At 38.0% G+C, this 27,224-nt stretch overlaps 1 long non-coding RNA gene across 1 annotated transcript; it reads left to right on the plus strand.

Moving 5' to 3' along the window:
* Positions 1 to 9,606: 9,606 nt before the first annotated feature.
* LOC104917591 lies at positions 9,607 to 27,224 on the plus strand. The gene is made up of 2 exons (XR_002111098.2): positions 9,607 to 9,788; positions 20,305 to 27,224. It is a non-coding gene; the product is annotated as an uncharacterized LOC104917591 (long non-coding RNA).

Raw genomic sequence — 27,224 nt, forward strand, 5'->3', positions numbered from 1 at the left:
AAGCAATAATATCAAATACAATTTTCTTGGTTTTCCTCTCTATGTAATCATAACTATATTTAACTTTCCAGTGTGATTTCTGCTGTTTATTGATTTTAAAAGTACTATTATGTTATTAGTAAGTTCAGTTGCTAATTTATTTACTCATTTGGACTGCATGGTCTCTGCAGATGACATACTAAATAATCATTATCTTACAAAACAGTCCGTATTAATCTCAAAAATCTTCATACAGTTAAGAAACCTATAAATTTAAAGACTACTTTCCACTCGTTCTTTTCTCCTCTGTTTTCCTACTTTGGAGATATCAATTTATTTAAGTTGATTGAATGTTGCTTTAATTCTGTTTCTTTTCTGGGGTTGATTTGATTATGTATCATCAGATAAAAACTGAATTCACTTTTAAAGGCAAACTTTTATTTAAGAGATTTAAGGGAGAAGTATTGCCAAGTTGGTTGCTCTTTTTCTTTGTTGGAGAAGAATTTTTATACTTTACTCCTATTTTCAATTATACCAATTACATATCTGACATGTATGTGGAATATGAAAACCTCAGTGCACCAGAGAGTAAAGGCACTCTTTCTAAGAGAACATCTTACATGTATCTGCGAGGAAAGGGCTAAAGGATGGAAGATAAAGAAGGTAACAAAGGATGACCAAAGAGACATAGCTTTATGGAAAAAAATTACTGGAAAAGTTCCAGATAAAGCACAATCAAGAGAAATAGCAAGAAAGAAGCAATTTATTATAATATTGGTAAAGTAAATTACAGGGCCAGATATCTGTGATCTTCAGCTGCCAAACTCACCCAATTAGCAGAGTTACAGGTTGGCTGGGCAACAATGACAACAGTTTTTTAGAAATGCCATGGTGTCATCTGCTACATCATCCAGAACTAAATCACTGTTTAATTTGTCTAGAGGTTTTCAAATGAACATGTAAGGATAATTCAGGCTTAAACTCTTCTGCAGATGGACAGAGATTTTCTTTAAGCATATTAATGTGTTTGAATACATGTACTTACAAACTTCATAACGTACAAACAGGAGATTGTAATTATTACATATGTTTCATAACTTTGACTATTGTTTATAGGACACACGTGCTAAAGCCAAAAGTATATGTTCCCATGCTTTGTTTTCTATCATTTTTTCTGCAAGGGGGGAATGAGTGCATGACAGAGAGGGGAAAGGTCAGTGAATAAAAGAAGGAAAGATGTTAGAGTGCGCACTGAAGACTTTCGTTCCCATAAGTGATTCGTCTTCATTGCAGAGCAATTTTTTTCTTACGTTTGGATTTTGTCATCTTCTTTATATCATCAGGTCTTCTTTACTAATTGCTCTGAAAAAGAAGTTGCAAATAAGATTCAAATCTCTCTAGTAATGAAAACATTCAAATTTATACTAATTATTCATCTAAAATTGCTATGCAGTTGAAATTTTTATGTGAAATAGTTGAAATAAGTAGTAAACTACTAGTTCATTTCCATTCATGGCACATCTGACATACACTGGCAGTCAGGCATTGCTTATAGCTTTGCAGCTTAAATATGGGAGTAAAACAGGGTTATATTTTGTAGTAGTTACAGTGTGACTTTTCATTGATGTCACTTACTATTTTAATTCAGAATTTCTTTTTTAATGTAGTTTTCCAACGAAGGTAAGAGTTGTGCAGAAAAGTACTTGTATTCTGATGTTAGCTGCTATTGTACTTGTTTTGTAGTGTTGAGAAAATTTGATTGACTTGATGAAGTATCATCTATTTATGAATCAAGAGAGTCTGTGAACACTACACTAAAATTGTCAATTCACTGTAAAGGAGAACCATTTCTCTTCATGCTCCTTCCCTTTTCTCTGCGATGTAGTTTTCCTCAACTCAATAGCCTTGCCTATCTGAAAGACAAATATGATCACAGAGCCTCTTTTCTCTTTGTCTGCAGTTGCAAATGCATTTTAGACTTATAATTACCTGCAAACTCTGAAGTCTTCTTCCAGGTTTAAGAGCAGAGTGAATTCTACAAAAATCATGATTTTAATGTAGCTCTTATATTGTCTTTTGTTAAGTCTATAGAAATTGAAGTTCTTAAAAAAGAAGAGATGAACAATCAAACACAGAATCATTATTGTTTTAGAGATAGGTGTGATATGTAAGAATAGTCTAATATTGTGAGATGTTGTAATATTGAAATGTGACTGCTTTAAAGCATACACAGGTTCCTGTTGTCACATAGAAATCTTCTGTACCCAAGAAGAAGCTAATTTATCCTCTGACTAGGCACAGAAAAGAGGCTGTGTTCATTCTAGATGTTTTGTATTCAAATCCCTGTGATGATGGCACCTTTCTTAATAAGGAAGTGAATTATTTTTTTGGCTATGATAACTTAGAACATTAAGCATTTCTTACGCACTGCTTGGGATATTATTAGCATGTTACCATCCACCTAGTCATTCCTTGACCTACTGTATTTCTTCAATCACCCTGTTTTCAGAATTTATGGATACTGCTTTTCCAAAGAGGGTACGTGTGGATTTGACTCCAGGAATTGTCTTAATTTAATTGTATATATAGTGTGTAAGATTGAGAGTTGACTAAAGAACTGTTTTTCTCTTTCACCACCTTATGAACAGGTATATTTGTGAAACTTGCCTTTTAATTATTTCTGTGCAATCTACTGTGTCTATATGCAGGAATGGGTTCCTAGTCAATTTTTTAATTTTTATTGTAGCAATATGTAGCAACTGTAAAGAAATTACTAACACATATTGCATTGGTAAAGATTTAAATGACATTGGCACCAATTTAGCTCTCTTTAACGGTGTAAATGCCTTCGGGTAGTTCCTCAATACAGACTCATCATTATTGTATGTAGGCTGGATAATGTTGCTTGTAATAATAACACTACACGATTCTTATATGTCAGTGGTTTCTGTAGCTTTTAAATCTGTTATAGAGCAGACCTTTGCTTACAGGTTTTAAAGGTCTTCTCAAAGCAGATCAATATGAGTTTCATCCATGTGTCATCAAAAGACAAAGTAGGACTTTTCCATTGCAAGGTCATTTCCTTTTACATTTACAAAGACTGTGGGCTAAATTTGAAGACCATTATGTTAAAATATCTGAAGAAATTTCTGCTGTTCTACATATGTGGACTGACCTTCTGACAGTGTCTTCTCCATCACAATCTGTTTCTGTGTTCACTTATGCACAGAAGTGTAGCTCATTTTAAGCATCATTCTCAGAGTTGGATACACTTATATTTAGCTGTGTGCCAGGTGTTCAAGCTAAACTCACCATTGAGAGCTCCTCTCTATTTCACCAAGAGTTGAGCACCTCCAGGGGTGATTCTTCCAGCTTTTTCCAGGTGCCATTTTTAGAATATGAAGAAGTGTGTCCTTGAGATTATTTATCTCCTTGCTTTAGAATGAGTCTAGAAGTCTAGTTTAAACAAGCTACCTAACTTCATTACTGACTTCAAGGTTGTTGAAATTAGCTGAAACCTATTTTGAATGAAAAAACTAACAAAAGTATGGAAGACTGTTTCTTAAGGTTAAAACACTTTTCTTTTAGCAACTTTTCTTTTAGCATAGAGGGTTTTTTTTTTCCCTTAAATATTTTGAGCATGTGTCATTCATCCTCATTAAAATATCACCCAATCCATTCAGTGTATGTCATATGATGGCACTGTGAGACAAAGATGTCCTCCTACACTAAAGCTCAAACAGAACATTCTGATCATTTTTTTTCTTTTTTTGGGTGTCAGTGGAGTGGAAGCTGGGAAAAATCCTCCACTGGTATGTGGGCTTGCTTGAATGATTAGCTCTTTTTGAAGTGCCTGAACACACAGTTTCACACAGTAATTAAAATCCTGCTGTGAAAATTGCGATTAAAAGCAAAACAAAAGATAATATTTTTGATTAAATGCTATATCAATAATGAAATTGGTTGGTGAGGGAGAAGCAGCATATGAAGCATATTAATGCTATTCTCTTCTTTGGAGTCTTAGGGGGTGGACATAGGGCCTATTCCTCTGTTCAGAATGCTGTAAGTTCTCAGGTACATACTTTATCCTCCTCAACCCACATTATCCTCTTGTACTAAATCATTTTAGGTCAGATGGGTCAGACCCATCTTCTCTTGTAACCAAACCTCCCATAGTGAATTCAGACGGTGTGTCAAGATAGGATTTGACTCCAAAAAACACCCCCACATAAACCTGAGGCTGGAATTAATGAATCCCAAAACTGACACTTTGTCTTTGATTTTTACTTCATCTAATTATACATCAGACTGCTGATAAACACTCATAGTGAAAAAATTTTCCATTATCGGGCATAAAATACAGAATCATAGAATAAAAGGGGTCTTAGGGAAACTCTGGAAGTTGCCTAATCCAACCACTGCTCAAAGAAGGTCTCCCTTAGATCATAGCAGAAGGACATAAGGGAAGGAGAAAATAAATTTTATTCATATCTGAGGCTTCTATACAAAGACTAACTTCACCGTTGCTTGTTCGTCATTCAGTGGAGATGACTGTAGAAAAAGACCAGGGCCCTGTAACTGTACATATATAATGTGGATCACACTGGTAAAGTAGTTGTACCCTTCACACAAACTACAATTTCTTTACCCAATAAATATTTCATAGACTTATTGATCAAAGAAATTCAATCTGTTAGTTCATTATTGTATTTTATTTTTTCTGTGTATAATTTTCTGTGTCTCTTATTTCAGACAGGCTAAATAATTATAAGCCTATGAATAAGAAATCTAGGAAATAATCATTAGAAAAAAAGCCGTGTTCATTTCTTTTAATGTTATTCAAATATAGGGGAAATGTATCCTGTAGTTTTGTTCAATAGAATACCTTGTGAAATTCAAAATGATCTAAATTTTCCTCTGAGCAGGTCTGTTCCTTGGCAACAATTCTGTAGTGAGCTGTGCTGTCATATGTCCCTTTCCAGAAAGACACTGTGATATTTATAAATCTATCTAAGAATACAGATAACCCCCACACTAAAGCATATGTCAGGGCATAGCTGTCGGTCCTGTCAACATGCAGTTCTTTGAAGGAGTAGAAAGAAACCTCGACTCACCAGTGTGTGCCCCGATTTTAGAGCTCCGAGCTTTGAATAATCTATTTTGCAGTAACACATTTCACAAATAAATATCCCTATGTAATGCATACGTTGAGATTCAGAGATAGTGGTGTTGTTAGAAGTTGCCACAAATATTAGGGAAGGTAAGATCTTACAGAACTGGGTATTTTCTGTTTGAGAGGATCTAGCAGTGGGTAATGGACTAATACCTAAGGTGTTCTGTGAGAGGTGACTCTCTAAAGGTGACTACGGGGACAGAATAAAGAAAGTTTATGCCTGAACACTGAATATTGCTCAATATATTAGGACAGAAAGTGATGAGTGCTTATTCGAGAAATGGAAGTGTACAGATATCCAAGGATTGGACAAGAAGTAATTGTTTCAAACTGAAAGAGGGGAGGCTCAGATTGGATAAAAGGAAAATGTTTTTTACACTAAGGGTGGTGAGGCACTGTCACAGGTTATCCAGAGAGGTGATGGATGCCCCATCCCTGAAAACATTGAAGGTCAGGCTGGATGGGGCTCCGAGCAACCTGATCTAGCTGTAAATATCCCTGCTTCTTGCAGAGGAGTTGGATCAGATGGCCTTTAAGGGTACCTTCCATCTCAAACGGTTCTGTGATTCTATGATTATTGAAATTGATGTCCAAAATCATGATCAGCAGAATGCTTCAATGGTATTTAAATGCTAGCCTGGGTTATCCATGTGCCTGGAAATACTTTCCTGCAGGTCCTGCTTCATATTGCCTGAGCTTTGCTACTGGCTCAGCACAAAGCTTGAGCAGCTGCCAGCTGGTCACATTATTTGGGTTTGAAATCCTCCAGGCTGGCTGCATGCAGGATTGCTGCAGCTGAAACTGTGTCGCCTACTTCCAGCCCGCCCTTACCTCTTCAACACACGCTCTGCATTAAGCAGGCAGCTATATGAAGATGGGTTTTGACGCCATCTGGATGCAGTTCACCTGTCAGGCGATCTGGGACTTTTCTTTCAAGCATGGGAGTATGTGTTTCAGAGTGTGAGAACTGCTTATTAAGGTCCTTTTCTGTGTGTGGTGGAAAGGATATGTACTCGTACTGCATATTGCATCAACTACCACTCCCAGGAAATGTTATCATGGTTCATATTTGAGGAGGAAGCATCAGCAACAAACACTTTTCCTTTACAAAAGAAGAATTTATTTTGGCTCTGGAAATCTCTGAAATAAAGATCACAGAGAGATGTTTTTGGAAATTGTCACACATTTTTGCGCTGGGCTTACCAAGAGAAGGATTACATGTACCATGAATGAGGAAGTTTGAATGAGAAAGTTTGCTTGCATTTTATAGCAAGCATCAAGTACTTCTTACTGTCAAACAAAGAGAAAGATACCCATGGACTTGTCTTTTTTCCTGTTCTGCCTTTCATCAGAAAGAATAATTCCTCACTATCATGTTCTCATCCAATTCTTCATACTGCACCTGTCAGGGAATATATCTGATGTCCTTTATTTTCTTCTGAGTTAAGCATGGATACTTTTGCACAGCAACATGTTCTTAAAAACCTTGAAGAATAATTTAAAAATAATAAATGTTCAGGTATCATTACAGTTTGGAACATTGTTCACTCCTATAAATAGACATAACAGAGGAAGAATTTTAATGAAATTTCTCAGTTTTGACTGAAGGGAAATATGAATTTTAATACATTATGTTGGTTGTCAGTGGAAGGACATATATTGATCAAAATCAATAACAGGACAGCCTAACAGTTTTGCAACTATTTGGAAATCCTGAGTAAAGTTCTTTGTCATTTAAGCCCTGAATGATAAAGGAATTAGGTGGACGTGTAAAAAGAAGCTCTTAAAGAGTGGAAGTGGAAAACCAACCATCAACAACTTTTATCTTTCACTTGTAAAAATTAATTTTATTTTATTAGTGTCTTTATTTATTTATTTATTTATTTATTTATTTATTTATTTATTATTGCTACCAGGATTTCCTTCCAGTCTAGTATATAGTCTCATCTCTTTCCAACAGCAAAATAAAGCTAGTGCTCTTTCTTGTAGTTTTGGTCTGACCTTTGCATGTTATTGAGTATTTTCTAGAAGAGGTCACAGTGAGTGGTTCATTTATGAGCCTTTAATAAATGTACAGAGTACAGGTAGAAAAATCAGGCTGTGCTCTTAAAATTATGTACAACATAACTAATCCCCCTATCTCAGAAAAACAAGACATTGCAAATACATGCTTTATTGTTCATTGGAAGCTGTACTTTTGTGTTAATGAGGCTTCTGCTCCTTTGCTGAGGGCAGATACAGACATGAGCAGTCCTTATCTCTCTAACATTCAGGAGACCTGTTTGTTCACTTTTTGACACAGGACCACTCTTTTCCATTGTAAATGAACAATATGTTGTGCAAAAGCTGGAAACCTTCATGCTCCTAAATAGTGTCAAAATAATGTAGATGTGATGGATTTGCATAGATGTTTGCAGCCAAAGCAAGTTTGTGGGTACTTCCCAGCCCAGGGGCATATAGTATTTGGGGCATTTCAGCAGCTGCCTTTCAAACTATAGTAAAGGCTTGAAAGCTCAATGAAATTCAAGTGCTGATTGTTCACAGATTTATTTATTTTTTAATCCTAGCCTGTAATTAATAGCATTACTGAGAGGATTGAATGTTTTATGGTGCCTGTGGGATAGCTGAAAGTTATATTGCACAATACAGAACAATGTCTTCTTAGGTTAGCATGGGCTTAATATACGGCAAATATAATGCCATACCTACTGCTGGTAGCATGTAAGAAATGAACAAAATGAGAAGGGTGCTTAGCTGTATGGTAAAAATCTAGGACACATGGGAAGAACTACAGGGAGTGAAATAATGTGGGATCCCACATGTTTGTAGAACTTCAAAAGCACCAAGGTTATAAAGCTAAGAGTGATTTCTCAACAATATATTCTGGTATGTAAGCTAACAAGATAGTAATTTTATTTTTTATTTGTATTTAGGCAGAAATTAACAGTTATTAAAAATAGGAATTATTAGACAAAAACACAGTGTGATAAATGTGAATTGAATAAGTCAAATGGAGTACAGGTTGGTATAAATAAGTCACTCAATCAGTGTCCATTGGATCCTCTGTTTTATTATTTGTTTCCTGCATGTTGATGATCAGAGGGCTGGAGCATGTCTCCTGTGAAGAAAGATTGAGGGAACTGAGATTATTCAGCTTGGAGAAGAGAAGGCTCTGGGGAGACCTTATTGTGGACTTCCAGTACTTGAAGAGAGCATATAAACAGGAGGAGGAACGGCTGTTTACGAGGGTGGATAGTGATAGGACAAGGGCGAATGGTTTTAAACTGAGACAGTCAGACTGAGGTTTAGGTTAGATATGAGGAGGAAGTTTTTCACTCAGAGGGTGGTGACACACTGGAACAGGTTGCCCAAGGAGGTTGTGGATGCCCCCATCCCTGGAGGCATTGAAGGCCAGGCTGGATGTGGCTCTGGGCAGCCTGGTCTGGTGGTTGGTGACCCTGCACATAGCAGGGGGGTTGAAACAATGATTGATGATTATTGTTGTCTTTTTCAACCCAGGCCATTCTAAGATTCTATGATTCTATGTTGTCTCAGTACAGTTGTTACAAGTAAAAGTGTCCTCAGAAGCTAGTAATATAAGCCTCTTTTCTTTTTTCTTAATTTTATAATGTTAACAAGAGAAAAAGACTTCCCTACTTGTAAAAATTATTATATTGTCAAACAAAATAGGTTGCTAAAATTTATGAATAAATTGAAGTGATTATTTGTTCTAAAGGAACCTTGGAGGGCGATTCCAAGCTTTTAGGATCAGTGTGATATCCACATCTCAGACAGTTTCAAGGGAGTGATTACAAGGTTGGGTCTTTTTTTCTTTTCTTTTTTTTTTTTTCTCCTTTTTTTTTTTTCCCCTGTTCACTGGGGACTTATACCTTCTTATTTCGGGGAGGATGAAATGATTTTTAAAATTACTGGTGCCTTAATTTCCTCATCTTCACTGTTGCATTATCTCTCTGTCTGTCAAAGGGAGAAAATCAGCTTTAGCCCTTTGGCAGGAAAAAAATGATGGAAAAAAGTACCATATTCATTCACTCTATTTTACTGTTCTTCCTTACAGCTTGAGAAAATTTGGGTCTTGTTTTAAAGCCTGCATCAGAACCGGTGACAAACCCTCTGTGGTGTATCTATTTGAGTTTTTACTGATATTGCAGTTACAGTTGGTTATTTGGTTCTGTTCTGTTTGTGATTCCTGTTTTTACTGTGGTATTCTCCAGCACTGTGGGCACAGAAGCAGCAGACAAAAATGTTTATAGTGAAAAGATACCATGTTTGTCTTCTTCCCCTTTTTTAACACCATCTGATCTGAGCTTGTGGAATGCGGAGCCTACTTCCTTTCACTCTGCATTCTCTGATTTATTATTTCTTTGACAGGGTTGCTGTGACTGACTTGTAAGTTAGGGCTGATGCCATTAACACATGCAGCACAAAATAGACAAACTGACACAAATCTCATGTTTTTGCAGATGAGGATAGGCATTCACTCAGGATCAGTGCTGGCCGGCGTTGTTGGTGTAAGAATGCCACGCTACTGTCTCTTTGGAAACAATGTCACCCTTGCAAGCAAGTTTGAGTCAGGAAGTCATCCACGTCGCATCAATGTCAGTCCAACCACATACCAGTAAGTGCTCTTAGCTTTTCATACTGCTTTTTTATTACAATCTGTTTACAGTGAGTTCTTAAAGCATGCTCTGCCCTCACTTGGCATATGAACTAGAGCACAAAGTCAGTAGGTTGCAGAATAATTGGAAAGAGCAATTGCATGATGTTCTCAGGCATTCATTTGCATGTTTGTGTCAGAATGTGTAGAAAATGGAAGCAGTGAAAGCAAAGGAGCACAACAAGGAGGGCCAGCAGTTTCTACCTAAAATACCATGTAACAGAAGTGGGCAATTGATACTAAACTGAGAGGAGCTGTTAATTCCCTTGAGAGTAGGGAGGCCTTACAGACAGATATTGATAAATTGGAGGGCTGGGGAATCATCAGCAGCAAGAAACCGAAGCAAGAGCAAGCACCTAGGATAGGGCAACCCTGAATCAATGTACAGGCTGGGGAACCAGAGAGCGGAGAGCAGGAAGAGGGATCTGGGGATTCTGAATTTCGGCAAGTTGATTGTGAGTCAGCAGTGTGCCCTGACAGCCCAAAGGGCCAACCATGCCCTGGGGTGCCCTGGGGCCAGCCCTGCCATATGGCAGGGGAAGGGGCTGTGCCCTCTGCTCTGCACTGTGCAGCCTCACCTCCTGCACTGAGTGCAGGTTCGAGTGCCACAGTATGAGAAGGGCATAAAGCTATTAGGGGGAGTCCAAAGGAGGGCTACAGAGATGGTGAAGGATTTGGAGGGCAAGGGGTATGAGAAGTAGCTGAGGTCCCTGGTGTGCTCAGCCCAGAGCAGAGCAGGCTGAGGGGAGGCCTCATGGCAGCGCCAGAGGGCGGTGAGCATGGAACAGGCTGCCCAGGGCAATGGGCACGGCCCTGAGCTGCTGGACAGTACTCAGATAACAGGTTTGGATTTTGGGTGGTGCTGTGTGGGATCAGGGGTTGGACTTGATGATTCTAATGGGTCCCTTTCAACGCAGGATATTCTATGATTTTTATTTCATGGGCAGTGTCTCTCATAGTGCCATCTTTTTGTGTACTATCACAGCTTTCAGACAAGGGTTTTTTTTTCTTTCCACCAGCCGTACACAGTAGATGAAAAGAAGCATGTTTCCACTGACTCAGGAGAAAGCCTTTAATTTTGTCAGTGACACCGAGGAGTTTTTGTGCTTTCTTGGCGACAAAGTTTCTTAGCACTGTGAAGAGACACTTGATAAAAGTATTTTCTTAATAAGAAAAAAGATTGGAAATGGCAAAGCATAATCACCGCCTCTTTGAAGAAATTATGCAAATAATCAAGCAAAGGCTTGATTAAATCAGGTTATGAGGAACATCTCCTAAAATAATGAAAGGTGTTCCTTATTGTTCAAATTTGACAGCTTGACTATAAGAATTTCTTGTGCTTGGATTATGACTGATATATTCACTGCTTTTGGGCAGGAGATCTAAATCTTACTCTTTTTTTCTACACTCTGAAGTAATTTTCTGAAGTGCAGTTTTTGCTCAGGTTTTCAGGCTGTTCCTCTGCAGTAAGTCTGTAAGAAATTTCTCAAACAATACTTCTTTTCTTTCTTTTCTTTCTTTCTCTTCTTTTTTTTTTTTCTTTTACAGACCTGTGCATCTCAGTATTTACTTTTCCCAAAACTATCTGTGTAAATTAAGGCTTTGAATGGAATTTCTTCATCCAAGAATTGAAGCTTCTGATACACTGAAATAGAAAGCAGTCAGAAATAAAAGTTAAAAAGTAATTAAAACTAGTGAATAAAATGTCACTTATCTGAAGAGCCCATTTACTTGAAATCAGATTTATGGAAAGGGACGCAAGTGTAGGTAATTTAACAAGAGGCAGAAAATCTGAACAGACTTTTGCATTGTGTGCAGAGGGAGGTTCATATGGTTTTCTGGTAATGTGCAAGAGAAACATAAACCTAAGTTACTGTCAGGTATAGAAAATCTACTCATTTAAATAAAAATGATTTCTATAGATACATAGGAAATATGTATTCATATACAATTATATTGAACTGACAGCATACTCCAGTGGTCAGAGGGAGATCATCAAGGAGAAAAAGCTGAGCTGTCCAGAATAGGGTAATGTGGAAGAGCAAGAGACAGTGGATATAAAGAGGAGAGGCTCAGCCTGCTTATGAAGAGATACTCTGTCCCATGAGGACAGCTGGACAGTGGCATAGGCTGTGCACAGAGGCTGAGCATTCTCTATCTTTGAATGTTTTCAAGACCTGACTGAGTGGAACTCTGAGCAATCCAGTCTGAATTCAGTGTTTATCTTTTTTGAGCAATAGTTTGGATGAGAAAGCTCTTGTGGTGCTTCCCAGACTGAATTATTTTACGGGTGTCTGATGTTTATGAGCGTCCAGCCTATTGGCTTGCTTGAGCTGCATATAAAATATATAATATAGTTAATTTATATGCATAAAAAAGTCTTTTTAAATATATATTTTTATTAAAATACAAAAAGGGCAAGAAAAACAGAAAACAAGTGGGTTGGACGTATATGATTGTCCAGTTAGCACCCTGAGTGCCTGTTGATTGAAATTCTAGATCTAAATAAAGAAATTGATAATTTTTGACGTAAACCTATGCATTCTACTGAAAAAGAAAAAATAACCTGCTTAATGTCACAGCATCAACTGGTGTATCTAGAATAGTTTCATACGTTGTGTATAACTCTGACAGCTTTTGAAACTTGGTGAACAATAGCAACTTTCACTGAAGGGACCCAGTTATTTTTTTGAAGTAGACATTGTGAAAATAAAGTAAAAGACAAAAAGACAAGATTGTGCTTTAGTTCTTTACACAAAGTTTACTTCTGAATGGTTTTGGATATTGATTTTCTGGTGAATCCATAGAAAAATATATACCGATTTAACAGTTCAGCCTTGTGTTATTTGTTGGACTGCTCAAGTCTGTTGAAAACACAGTCTTTAGAATAGGAGTATTGAAAGATTCCCATGGCTACTTGCAAGCAAAAAACAATTTACAAAGCAGTCATGGAGGAGCCATGTATCAGGTGACATTTTGGTATTATATGAGAGTATGTCTTGAAACCACTGGGTTGTTGATGAAAGTCAAATTGTTTCAGCATGGCCAAGCTTTCACCTAATGTGATCATCATGTCTGATTTTGTCTTCCAGAATACTACAAATTTTGACTTTAGCTTCAAAAAAAAAAGGAAGGTAGTGAAAAATGAGTGATGATATTGTAATGTTATTGCAAAAAATTGCAAAATCAGGGCTCAATTTAGAGAGCTTTAAGTGCAAGTAGCAGGTTAAGTGCATGGTTAGAGGTAAAAGAAGTAGAAACAGCAATAAAACATGTTCAAATGTGAGACAGTTATCATTCAAGATTCTCCCAGACTTTTACAGAAGGTATTTGAGAAAATAAAGTGAATGTACATGGAGCCACTGAAAAGACTATTACAAACTATGCCTGCTGGAATGTTTGAAAGGATGAGAACAGATAGGGAGAAGTCAGGAAACAGCACCATTGGCAGGAGCCAGGAAAGACTGCGATTACAAAATATTCCATAAAGCAAAATTATTCAGAGATCCTGAAGGTGATCAAGGGCATTTTAACATGATATAGTAGTACTATCTAAATAAATGAGTAATAATCCGATGCACCAGTATATAACTTTTCTTGTGTAGAATTTGCATGTGTATATAATTTACTATGTACAAATTCCTTGCATTTGAGGTGATTCCTTGCAAATTGCAACATCTTTACAGCTGACCTTTCAATAAAACCAAGTGCAAGGTGCTGATCTTGGGTCAGAGCAATCCCAGGTATTTATACAAACTGGGGGAAGATCTCCTTGAGAGCAGCACTGCAGAGAAGGACTTTGGGGGTCCTGATGGACCAGAAGCTGGACATGAGCCAGCAGTGTGTGCTTGCAGCCCTGAAGGCCAACTGTGTTCTGGGCTGCATTAAAAAAGGGGTGGCCAGCAGGGAGAGGAAGGTGATTGTCCCCCTCTACTTGGCTCTTGTGAGGCCTCATCTGCAGTGCTGCGTCCAGGCCTGGGGCCCCCAGTACATAAAGGATGTGGAGCTCTTGAAGCGGGTCCAGAGGAGGGCCACTGACATGTTCAGAGGGCTGGAGCACCTCTCCTATGAAGAAAGGTTGAGGGAACTGGCTTGTTTAGCTTGGAGAAGAGAAAACTCCAGGGAGACCTCATTGTGGCCTTCCAGTACTTGAAAGGAGCATACAAACAGGAGGGGGAACGGCTGTTTATGACGGTGGATAGTGATAGGACAAGGGGGAATGGTTTTAAACTGAGACAGGGGAGGTTTAAGTTAGATGTTAGGAGGAAGTTTTTCACTCAGAGGGTGGTGACACACTGGAACAGGTTGCCCAAGGAGGTTGTGGATGCCCCATCCCTGGAGGCATTGAAGGCCAGGCTGGATGTGGCTCTGGGCAGCCTGGTCTGGTGGTTGGTGACCCTGCACATAGCAGGGGGGTTGAAACAATGATTGATGATTATTGTTGTCTTTTTCAACCCAGGCCATTCTACGATTCTCTGATTCTATGATTCTATGATCATTCTGTGCTGCCATTTACTCATTTAATGTTTTTATTATCTTAGAAGAAGTATTCTACAAAGTAGATAATTCCACAATTAGTATGAAAATAACAGAATTCCTTTTAATTACTAGCGTTTATCATAATGCATGTGTGTCTACCGTGATTATTCTGATAATATATTTTGTACTTACAAAGCATGCAGATACTGCAAACATGTCTCATACTTATCAGCTTTCATTTTACAGTATAAATTATGCATTACAAAGTGTCATCAGCGTTCAAATGATAATCGTACATCAGTATGCCTATTAATGGTTCAGACACTTCCCTATGAGCCCATAATCTGCCCTTGTGAGAAGGAGAGTTTAAATAAATAAGATGTGGTGTTGCTTAGCAGCAGCAGTGAACCTGAGGCAGACTTGCTCCCAGTTACACTTGCTGGGGAAGAGCTCAGCAGTATAAGACAGTGTCTTTTACAAAAGTGGGCTTTGAATCTGCTGGTGATAAAAGATCAGTTCTTTTCAAAATACCTTGTTCTTTTGACACAGACTGGTCTTCTGACAGAAGGACTACAGAGCACTTGTTACTTTGAATCACTGAGTATTGTACAGTGAAAAGCACTGAACAGCACTGGAAAAACTTCTGGTGAAACGTATGGAAATTGTGGAGACTACTGGTCCCAGGCTGGCCCTTATTAAACATATTGCCAGGAAGGAGTAGGAGAATAACACATTCCACATTCCTGTAGTAAACTGGCAAATCCAGCTGTAGGTTTACGTAATTCATTTGTATTATCCTGAACTGAATAAAATTACCATATTTTCCATAAGCAAGGGAAATCATATTTTTCAGTCTCCTGTTCAGTATAGAAGAAAGATTAATTACTCTTTAATTATTTGTTTTAGCCTTGAATAATAAAATTTATCTGATACTAATATAATACATCTACATTTATTCTGTTTTCTTGATAGTATTTAAACGTAATGCCTTAGGACTTCAACACTTAAAGCAGGCAAACTTAATTGTTGCTTTAGATCAAGTAACTATTTTAAGAATAACTTTTTTCTTTTCCTCTTCTTTCCTCATATGACCTTTTCTAGTACATATTTCCCTTACAGAGAATGTACTTCAAATAAGTATGGGATACAGATATACTTCCCATTGTCACATGGTAGGCAATACATCCAGCACTGAGCGTAAGCAGAGGTAGTCACCCTGTTCCCACCTCCTGATGTGATTAGGGCAGAGAGCCACCGAGGGCTGTTTTGCATGGAGCTGGGTGAGGTCATTGCCAGTTCACCTGCCTGAATTGCTCTTCAGCCTTTAGAATCAATTAAAACCTGCAAGATTTTGAATTTGTATGCTGTTACATGGAACTCAATTTACTTTTTGGTAATTAAAAATAAGTATTTATATCTATCATTATCTATTTTTTTTTTATAACACTATGAGTTTCTATAAATGCCTCAGAGTATTTTATTTTCAATAAGTTCTTTTTCCTACTGTTTGTGTCTTTATCTGCATATGGGCAGATAAGTGGATTTACTCTCTGAGAGCCTTTTCAGGTTTTAAAATTTTTGTTTCTGACAATCCTTTAAAAAAGTTTTCTTTTTATCATGTTCACCATGTAGGCTTTCATGAGATGTATTATCGGACAGAGAATTCAGCTGTGGGCAAAAGGGGAACACAGCTTGTACATGGACATAAGAAATCAGTCTAATTAAAGTGTTAGAAGTCTCATCCAAATGCACTGGTTTATTCTTGTTTTTCTATTCCCTTTTATTCCTGAAAGCTGTGTCATCTGCCTCCATGAGGCTGCACTTCCATAGTCACTGTGTTTTGTGAATCCAGTTCTGAATTCTCTTCTCCATTGCTTGACATTCTCATTTGAGGATCATGGGATAACTTCTGGTTCGATCACTGTCAGTTAGATAACAGTAGATGTTATGCTGCCCAATTCCACACAGCTTAACTAAAGCTATAAGTTACTTAAGCAATATGGCTGATATTTTTAGAACTGAAATAAACTCAATCTTAGGCAACTCCACACAAATCCTAGATCTGTATTGTTAGGTCTATACAAAGCCTGCGACCTTTCCCTAGTGATGGCAAAATCCTAATCACTGACTCTGGTTCTATTATGTCCTGATCAAAGTGCTGACGCAGTAACTCTTCTGCTTAGTGAGTGAGAAATAGAAGTATTAGAAGTTAGTGATAGACACCATGCATAGCTGCATGTGATATACAATGTATTAAATACAAAATCAGGACTAATTCTTTCATAATCTTACTACACTTGAAGGAAAAATACCAATACATGAACTTCCATAAAGTACAACATGACATAAATTAGAATCAGGCATAGTCAAGTTTTTCTCAGTCTCCCAGTCTTTCTAGTATGTACAAAAACAGTGGGAGAAATTCAAAGCCACTAACATTTAGGACCAAGTAGACTGATTTGGGGCATTACAGGAGCAAATTAATACACTTATATAGTGTATATTATAAGCAGACTATCAATTTCTAATTAATGGCATAATAATTCATATGGAAACAAATGAGTTGATGTATTTTGTGAAACCAGATACCAGCTAGTGAAGTGACCAACGCTCATTCACATAGAGGAAGAGATCAGCAATCCCAGAGGATACTGATAATCCATTTGTGAAGCCATTAATTAACTTTTCCTGATTTTACCAATTAATAAATGGAGCTAAACAAGGTAAAGACAGTTCAGTACACTTCATCAGAAGCAGCTTCCCACTGTAAGAGTTAGAACAGAAATAATTTTTCTTTATTTATAGTCAGAGAAGATAACATGTAAGGAAGACTGACCTAAGCACTTCGCTCTTTTTGCTGCATGCTGTATTTAGGAAGGCAGTATATGTTCTCCTTTAATTTAGTCCATTGTATTTCTTTAAGAAAACTCAAACATTGATCTATGCAAAACTATATATCTTAAAGAAGTTTACGTCAATGCTCAGTTCTGAGTGGGTGTTTTAACTCTGACTAAACAAATTGCCAGATTGTATCATATCATCAATTTTATTTAGAGTTCATATAAATTCATTATACTGAGGTTAAAATGCATATACGTATGGAAAACCATACCAACCTCCCCTCCACTCCAGAAAATGAAAAGAGGATGATTCTCAGATACTATCTTTTTGTCTGAATGGTAATAGTATTTCCATCAGGGAAGGGAAAGAACAAGAATTTAAGCTGTTAAGATTTCATGTTAAGAGGGGAAGCTGTCAAATTAATCAATTACAAATCAGAAATTCTTCCTCCCCTAAAACATCAATAAGAAAGACAAGCTGAGGGTAGACCTGGTTCCAGGCAATTTGTAGGAATACTTGAGTAGCCTCGTCCTCACAGTTTAAGTTAAATTGTAAATTGTGTATCCAACTGCTTGAGTGGAATCCAGAATTCTGACCCTGTGAATAACCTACCATAAAAACGTCCTTTGCAGTAACGCTCTTAAGGGAAATATTCAGAAGTGATGCAGGAAGGACTGCTGAGATAAATGCTTTGGAATAGTTTCAAACTAGTTGTTATATGCATATTCCTGAACTGCTGAGGTTGCACTACCTCAAATGAAGCTCTACGACTGTGAAATACTGGAGGGATTTGAAATGCTTTATGTAGAGTTTAAGATGCCAGATAATTTCTCAGACTTTCAGAGCAGGCACAACAAAGCACTCTGAGATTGGACAGCAAGTTGGGACTAACAACCAGAACAGGTGCCACCACAAGCTTCCAGACACAAGGTTTTACACCAATTAGTGCCCAGAGTCAGAGAGGAAATGCAAGAGCCAGTTGTGTGGCTCAGCTTTGCCCTTGCTGTCGATCTGCACTATTCGTTCAACTCTTGGCAGAACTGTACTCTAAGGCTCTTCATACCCTTGAAGAGGAAGGCAAGAAACTTAACAAGGGCTGTTACCTCTGGGTTGCAGACATCAACTGGTACTGTTTTAACCTTGTGAATCATCTAAATATGGGAGAGAAGTTTCCTGGAGAAAAATGTCCCCACTGATAAACACTGAGGATAAGCAGAAAACTCCTTTTTTGGTGTATGCACAAAGCTATGAGAAATCAGATGCAATTTCTGAAATCTGATCCCACTGTCTGAGAAACCGACTGTCAGGACCAGTATGTTTAACAGAGTCCAAAGAAGAACCTGTACTTTAGGACAAGACTGGAAGAGATCGTTTTTATCTTGCTTAAAGCCTTTCTAATTAGAGTCATCAAGAATTGATTTTTTTTTTCATAAGCATATAAAGTAAGTAGCATAGAATATGATTATAAGTAGCTTCCATTAATATTTGTTAAAGAGGACTATTTCCTGCTGTGATCGCTTGGGAGCTGAAATAAAGGTCAGCTAGGCAATTTCTGATGAGAGGCTAATTCAAATATTACCTAATATAGTGATGTGAAGTCTATCACAAGCCACACTGGATAAATTTCCAAATAGCTGTACTAATTGGTTAGTCACTCTTCGCTGCTGGCACTTTTGATAATCTCAGAGAATTTCATTACAACCAAGTTGCAACTCACAAAACAGCTGAAAATAACGCCTTTGATTAATATTTTGTACTTTCATCCTATGAGGAAAATAGTGTGAAAATATTGATTAAACTCAATGCCAGCCCTGAACTAAATCTCTCTATCTGTAACTGTCATTACAATCAAATAATGTTGGGCTCTGAGAAAGAAACCACTGATTTTTAGCAAGGCTGGATGCTCTACAGTGAATGGGCCATTCAGAGAAGAAAGTCTGGAGTGAAAGCTTGTGGTTTTAGTTCAGAAAGTTCAAAGAGTTCATCTATTCCTTGCAAAATCTAGTTTGAAAAATAGGGTTGCTTCATTGTATTAAAGTGGTAGACTTAAAATACAAGATATTTACTGCAAGCATTGTGGAGATGAGAGAGAGAAGCTTCTCTGCAGAGGCCTCTGCAGATTCTCACACAATATGGAAAGAAGATCACTGTGTTTTGCTCATAGAGTTGACAGCCTGGAAAATAGATTATGACACTCAAACCATATGGTAAACAAAGACCACCACAGAAGTTCAAAGGCAAAAACATGGTTAGACTTACGGCCATCTGATTACTTAAAAGCTGAGAAAAAAATGCCTTTATATTTAGAGAAATTGTGAGGAGCTCACATGGATTCTCCCAGCCAAAAAGAAAAGAAAAAAAAAATTAGTAAAGGAAGTTCCATTAAATATGCTGAAAATCCTAGAATATTCACCCAGCAACAGGATTCATTCAGTCATTTACTCTCCAGAAATCAGCTTTAGAGACACAAAATAAACAGCCTATTACAAAATCTGCTGAAGTTAACAAGGTTCTTCCCACTGATGTTTTTGAGTTTCTCTCTGATTGAGAGAAAGAATAAATATCTTTGAGAAGAAGATGAAGGCTATTTTCATGTATCCAACTGTGCTTAGAATTTACTATTACCTCAAAATTGTTCTTTTCAATTCTTCATTTACTGGAAACAAATAGAAAAGGTGTAGATTGTTTACTTCATTTTGCAACTAAGCTATTTTCATGAAAAGGCCCCAAATTACCAGATTTAGCCAGAAAAAGTTTTTCCAACATGGAGAAAGACTACAGATAGCAACAGGCAGTATCATCAGATCTGTGACATTGTGCCATTTGTACAGCATGGCTGGAGGAGAGCGGGGTTGGCTTTGTAGCTCACATGAGCCTGTATCTGTTTTTGACCTCAACCAAGTGTCCTAAATTAAACTTGCAGGTATATTTGATGGATAGTGTCAGATTTTATTTGTTTCTTGTTGAAGCTGGTTTTGCTGTTTTGGGACCTATTTCGGTTTTGAATTTGATTGGTAATTGGCTGGGGATCCTGGCCAAGGATTTTCTAGATGTCAAATTTTTAAATTTGAGATCACCTAGGACCAATCTCTTCCACAGAAATGTGTCTGTAATGTGTTTCATAGTTTTTTATATCTCTCTGTTTCTTTTTTTCTAGGCTTTTGAAAAAGGAAGAAAATTTTATTTTTATCCCTCGTTCCCGTGAAGAGCTTCCAGAAAACTTTCCAAAGGAAATTCCTGGGATCTGTTACTTCCTCGAGGTCAGAAGTGGTCAGAAGCAGCCAAAACCCTCCATCACATCTGCCAGAGTGAGGAAAGTTTCTTACAACATTGGCACCATGTTCCTCCGGGAGACCAGCCTATGAGGCCTGCTGCAGATCAAAGACTCGTCAAAAAGCACAAGCCCAGAACTGGGTCATGCCAGGGGAATCGGAGGTTCTTTCTATTTCACTGCCTTGTTCTGAACAAGCAGTAAAAGCTTCATGTAATGTCAGGCAATAATCATTTTAAAGGTGGGTGACTGCTGTTGGTAAACAGAGTGGAGATAGGGAAAAAAGTGTTTGAACAAATACTTCCACTTCCAGAGGAATTTCATTAGTAAACTTGAGTCTGGCCCCTTTATGACAAACAAACACAAACAAAACGAAGAAACAACTCTCACATTAGAGGTTGGTTTTGTTTTGTGCAGAAAGGGTGATGGTTCTCTGTAGATTTGCACCAGCTAAGCAGAATTGAGAGTCAGTTCTGATTATGCATTCCTACATTCAATGTGTTCTTCAGTACGGTAATGATGTTTTTTAACTTTATGAACAAACATTTCATACATGTACTGTAGAGTTGTTGTAACCTTCCTGGCAGGAGGAATTATAATTCAGTACAAATGTTGTAGGGATTTTACCTATTTTTATACATATTTCACTTTCTGGATAATTACATTCCACATACTGTAAGCTGAGTAAGCCTAGATAGCTTTTCAGAAGCTACTGTATATTTCATATATTCTACCTATCAAAGCTTATTGTTATACAAATGGGAAGAAGTCATTTTTTTGACTTTTTTGGCATCAAAAAAAAATCAATATTTTAAAGGAAGAAAAAAAAACATTTTGGTAAACCTCTTTACCTGATGTTTATGGTAAACTTTAAGTGAGCATTGTCTTGCTAATACAAAATAATGTTCAGTATTTGTCCTATAGTGCTATGTGTCCACTGTTTCTGGGACAAAGCAAACAAAATGTAAAAGAACAATTTATTAACAAACAGAAAAGTTCTGTTATACACAGTGGGGCTTTTTTTCCGCAACAAATTCTCATCCAAATTAATATTTGGTACAAGTCCTTCCTCTGAGAGAGTCCAGCAAACTCTGGAGCACTCCGGATACTGGTTTTCCAGTTTTTTAAAAGGACTTCTGCTCCTGCTCTAAAAATCCTATCTGCTATTAAAAATGCTCATTTGGAAATTTCCTCTGTGGTGGATTGGATGAAAGCTTTATCTAATGTAGACCAAAAAATACTGAAAAGGGAAGTAAGAAGACATTACTAAAAGAAGTAATGTCTCAGATTTAATGCAAATGCCAGTTCAAGATTTAGAGCAGTCTATGTTAATTAAATTAATAAATAAAAAAAAAAAAAAAGAAGTCCCAATTCCTGGTTAAATTTAAAATAGTTTTATTTTCTTCAGTGAAACCAACTGAAACAAGAAACAAGATGTAAATCAGTCCTCCCAGTAGACACATTTTCAGGCAGTGTTTATTTCTTAGGCTTTCCTTTGCAGAAGTGACAGCAGTCAGTTTTCTTTTGTAGGTGTACTTCCCTTAAGTACTTCCCTTCCTATCAATTGAGCCAATATTCTTCTAGTTTTGTAAATTGTTAGAAATCATTAATGCAGTGATTTCAAATTGGCTTAGCTTTACAATCACCTGATCAAAGGTTGAAGATATCAAAGACAAAACTCTCAACAGCTCAGCACTTCTGTAATCCAAATCAGAAAATTGGGGTTTACTTATGGATTTGTTTAGTTATCCAGTCTTGAAACACCTTTTGAAAATTAGTGAATAACATTCTCCACATGTCCAAATTACCCAGTTATACCTTTCTGCAGAGGGAACGACAGTGCTCCATTATTCCTCTTTGACTCATATTAGGATAGGAACAATTTAGCGTGGCACAGCCATCTTGTTACAGAAAAAAATTCATGCTTCCTTCCCATGAAGCCTGCCTTTATGAGAAAGGACTATTTTGAACCTCTGCAGACTTCGTCAGGTAGAAGAAACATGAATTTATTATGGAAGATGTTTTCTTGCTGAGAAGGTATCTACATGAGCACGGCAGGGGCATTGGAACTAGATGATCTATAAAGTCTCTTCCAATCCAAACCATTTATGATTCTATGAATATTACTTAAATAGAAATTCCCTTGTTTTTTAGAGGACCACTGATGTTAAAGATTTTTTCCATAGTAATATAGGATCCTTGGGATTGGAGGAGTTTATCTTCTACCTACCTTGGTAAACAGCATCTGCAGCTTTGCTTTATGTCTGAAAAATGACTTGATGAAAACTGGGCTTGAGGTTGTAGAATTTCCATCCAAACCACCGATCCAAGAATTTTCTGCATCAAATGGCAAAATGTTTTACTCTACATGCGTTAATTTGCATATTCACAGCATGTAGCATTCATTTCTTTTTTCCGGTGAACATCAGTGAGACCTGCAAGAATTATATACGGAGCAAAGTTCCAGTTCAATCATGGGAACTGAAACACTGCTTCTGAGCTAATAAAGCTGTGGTTTTGATGTCATTACCCAGTTCCCTGGAGTGATTATTTTTTTCCTAGCAATACATTTTTCTTCTAATCAATACATCAAGATTTCTTTCTGACTTTATGGCACATCCTCATTATTCAGTAGGTGTTAATGTCAGATTACTAATCTCTCTGGCCAAACTCTGTTTCTCTTCTCACCACCCAAACTCTGTTTCTCTTCTCACCACCCACAGTCCTCTGTGATGAGAACAAATGAAGAGGTTCAGACCAAAAGCATATTGCTCAATATCCTGTCTCTCACAGTTGCTAATAGGAAATGTCTAGGTTCATTCTGTGGGTGATCTTGGTACATCCATGGAAACATTTTAATGAGAAATGATGGTTAAAAGCTAATTCAGCTATTACACTGAAGAGGCAATTAAAAAAATTGTAGCGCCATCCTCATTGTCTCCAGTTACAGTTTGTTTGATAATCTCTGTAATCACAGAGGTAGCTTCCCAAATTGGAGCAGGTTTACTGTATAACAATATACAGTCTCCGTTTTTTATAAGCTTCTGTGACGGTAACATGCTCAAAACTTCGGCACTGATGCTATGTATTGTGCTATTTGCTTCTGTGTTATGACAGGTTAAGTTAATAGAGAAGTGCAGGCTTTCTAGAGACACTTTATCAGTGTGAGAAAAGTATGAAGCATTCTCAGCATTGTTTAACTTTGTAGCTGCATCTGCTGCCTGCAGTATTTGGTTATACATTTCTTTGTTGGACACCTGTATGAAGTGAAATATAGTTTATTAACCAGGTTAATGTTGTGAAGTTGGTTAGATCATAGTCAAACTCAGCACTTGTCAAACAGTGCTTCATTTTAGTGATAGAGAAAATGTTCTCATTTGCCTGACATTGTTTTCATGAATAAAAGGTTTTGGAGTGTTTTTTCCCTGAGATGTTGAGGCAGAGAGGTGCTGAAATGTAGAAATCACATACTGTAGTTGGAATTTCCTCCTGATATTTTATTTCCTATTAAGTAGATTGATCCTTTTTTCCTCTCTGAAAATAAAGAGAGGAGATCTACTGCATATCCCCTGTGTGGGAAGGAGAATGCATGGGGCCAAGCTGGGGTTATTGGTCTCTTTGCCACAGCCTGGTTCTGTGCAGCTTCCCCCTGATCCAGGCTCAGACAGACTGGAGACCATGGGCTGACCACAGAGGCAGACTCACAGGCCAACTTCTCTTACTGAAGCCGTGAGGCCTAAGTAAACAGAAACAACAGTTATGCCTCCAGAGCACCTTTTAGAGGTTTTCTGTCAGATTTCTCCATCTACTTGAAGCTCTCTGTCACACAGGCTTTTCTGTGATGCAGGGCACAGAGGTCGGGAACTCAGAGTGAAGGAAATTGTAGAGCAGTGGATTAAATTTTGTTCAGTATCACTCTGGAAATACCTACCATACAAAGACAAAAGCCACTGCATGGGAGAGTTACTGCAAAGACAGAATTCTAATAGTGTGGTTGTCTTGCAGAGTCCCACAGGGTTTTTCTCTTTTAATTCCAAAAAGCTCATAGTTGTTAAATGTGGTTGTGGTTTTGACTTCACTGTTCATTCCCACATCCATTTTCAGATCTCAGTCTGTTCAGAAAGGCATTGTGGGGCCTGGAAGCATGCCTCTGCAAACAGAAAACCATCTTGTATGGGAATTGCTTATGCCGAAGAAGAAATACTTGCAGTTTGCCTTTTGCAGCTGGTCCTACTGAGGTTCATCTGTATGCAGATGCAATTTCATAGTGGTGTCCCCTCCTGTGTTCATGGTGCTCCTGTGCCTGCAGAGACATCCGATGTATAACCACCTTTTCTCTGTTTTCCGTTAACATTTCTCTTTCATATATATATTTCTGTATAAAGCAAATGGTGCAGAACTGTACATGTTGCAAACATTTAAACATACCACAGCTCTGCACTGAGACTTATGCTCTGCTTACTGATATTGCACCAAATATTTCTTCCTCTGAACAGATCCTTTTTATCCCAGCAGACTTTAAAATGAAGGGGGAAATAAAATACCACAAACCAATTTGAATTGCAGATGGGCGTGAAACTTGTATCAGTTGTTGGGGCAAGTGTAAGCAGGATGGCTTTCAGATTCTTCAGCATCCAGAGGAAGACCTCACGCATTCTGTCTGCCAACAAGACTAATCTAACAGCAGCATCACAAACATCTTCTGTGCTCTTTCATCTTCTGATCTCAGGCTTCTGCCTCACCTCTGCTGAGTGCTGACAACACACTGAGCAGAGCCACTTCCCTGCCATAACTCAGTCACAGAGCTTCTCACTCTGTTTTGGATACTGGTATTGCTTTGTAAAATTATGCTTTTGCAATATTACAGATAACAACATGCTTAAATTAGCAACAAAAGAAGCATAAAATTGACAACTGCCTCTTTAGGAAAGACAAACCAGCAAGGTGAGGCAGTGAGGTTGCTTTTTACATGAGGAGGCAAAGGAATGTATCAAGCTCTACCTGGGGATGGACAATGAACAAGTAGAGAGCTTGTGGGTGAGAATTAAGGGGCAGGATAATGTGAGTGACACTGTTGTAGGTGTGTACTACAGGCTACTTTATCAGGTGGGGGGATTTTGATGAGGCCTTCTACAAACAGCTGGAAGCAGCTCCACAGTCACAGGCAGTGGTTCTCATGGGTACTTCTGTCAGTTTGATACTTGCTGGAAAAACAGTGCTGCCAGGTACATACAGACTGGGAGGTTCATACAGTGTATGGAGGCGGTTTCTGACACAGGTAGTGGAGAAGTCAATGAGGAGAGATTTGCTGCTGGATCTTATTCTTACAAACAAGGAAGAGCTGTCTGGGGATGTGAGAGTTTAGGGCAGCTTGTGATGCAGCATTCATGAGATGGTGAAGTTCAGGATCTTGCGTGGAAGAAACAGGGCAAGAAGTAGGATTATTACTCTGGAGTTCCAGAGAGCTGACTTAGATATCTGTCTTTGAAAGCCTACTTGGAAGGATCCTATGGGTTAGAGTGTTTAGAATGTAAGGGGGATTCAAGAGAGCTTGCTGACATTCAAGCACCACTTCAAGCTTAAGATCAGTGCATCCCTAAGAGTAAGAAACAAGGCAAAGGTGGCAGGAAACCTGCATGGAAGTGCAAGGCGCTCATGGATAAACTCAAAGGGAAGAAGGAAGTTTATGGAATGTAGAAAAAGGGAATAGCCACGTGGAAAGAATATAGCAATAATGCCAAGGCATGCAGGGATGTTGTGAGAAAGGCTAAGGTGCAGTTGGAAGTAAACCCAGAAACAGTTGGCTCCCTTCCTTCAAGGAAATGTGTTATTCTAGAGCTTTTCTGGAGTTGAGGATGCTGGTGGGAGTCAAGGATGGCATGAATTGAAGACGCTGATTTTGCAGAAGGCTCTGAAGCAGGAGTTTGACCTTCTGCTGCTACTGTTTGTGCTTCCATTGCCTTGCATGCTCGTCCTGTTCTAGTTCAGAATTCTGTTATTTAAAATTTAAAAGACCTACACTCTTTTTTGTTTTGCAGCCTAGTATGTGTAGTGTATGACAGATGGTGAGTAATTCTTATTATTGTTCTTATTAACATCTGTTGTTGACATGACTGCTTACATCTAAAGGAAAAGTAGGATCAAAGAGTTGATCTTGCTCTTATTTGCAGCAAAGACAAAACTGCTACAGTGACACAGCAGGCAGTTGCAGAGAGGGGAAGGACCGCAGCAGAAGTTTTCACTGGGGGATTTGTGTGAAATCAGGGCAGTAACTATCCGCTACATTTCTGATTTTAACTTTCCTAAGCTCTAGACTTATCCATGTAGCAAGAAGTTATTCTTCAACAATGTTATTAATTTGTAATGCATGAGCAACTTTACAACAAAAATCTATAAACTGTTTAACTTCATATGCATGTTTGATCTTTTGTAGCTTGGCTTCTAAACACGCATGAAAGCAAATAAAACAGTGACACTGGGGAATGCAGCAACTCAGTCATAGGTCACAAGTCATTCACCTTGGCAGATGTTTACTTGTTCCTGTGGCTTAGAAAGGTTAACCTCCAGTTATCTCTGATCCCAGTGTCACTGCAGCAACAAAATGGCTTCTGAAAGAAACAGCATGGGGCACCTCAGGCTGGGGCTCTCATTAGAGAGGCCAATACAAGAAATTATGCAAAGTGGGAACTTTGTTGGCAGCCTTAGCAAAAAGAGCATCTGGAGGCAGATGCTAAACTGGCCATCTGCTCGTGGGATTTTAGTTTCCAAAGGCGAGTGAGGCTGAACATGTTTTATTTTGGACAAAA

Source organism: Meleagris gallopavo, chromosome 1 (genome assembly GCF_000146605.3).
Source record: "Meleagris gallopavo isolate NT-WF06-2002-E0010 breed Aviagen turkey brand Nicholas breeding stock chromosome 1, Turkey_5.1, whole genome shotgun sequence".
Classification (NCBI taxonomy): Eukaryota; Metazoa; Chordata; class Aves; order Galliformes; family Phasianidae; genus Meleagris; species Meleagris gallopavo.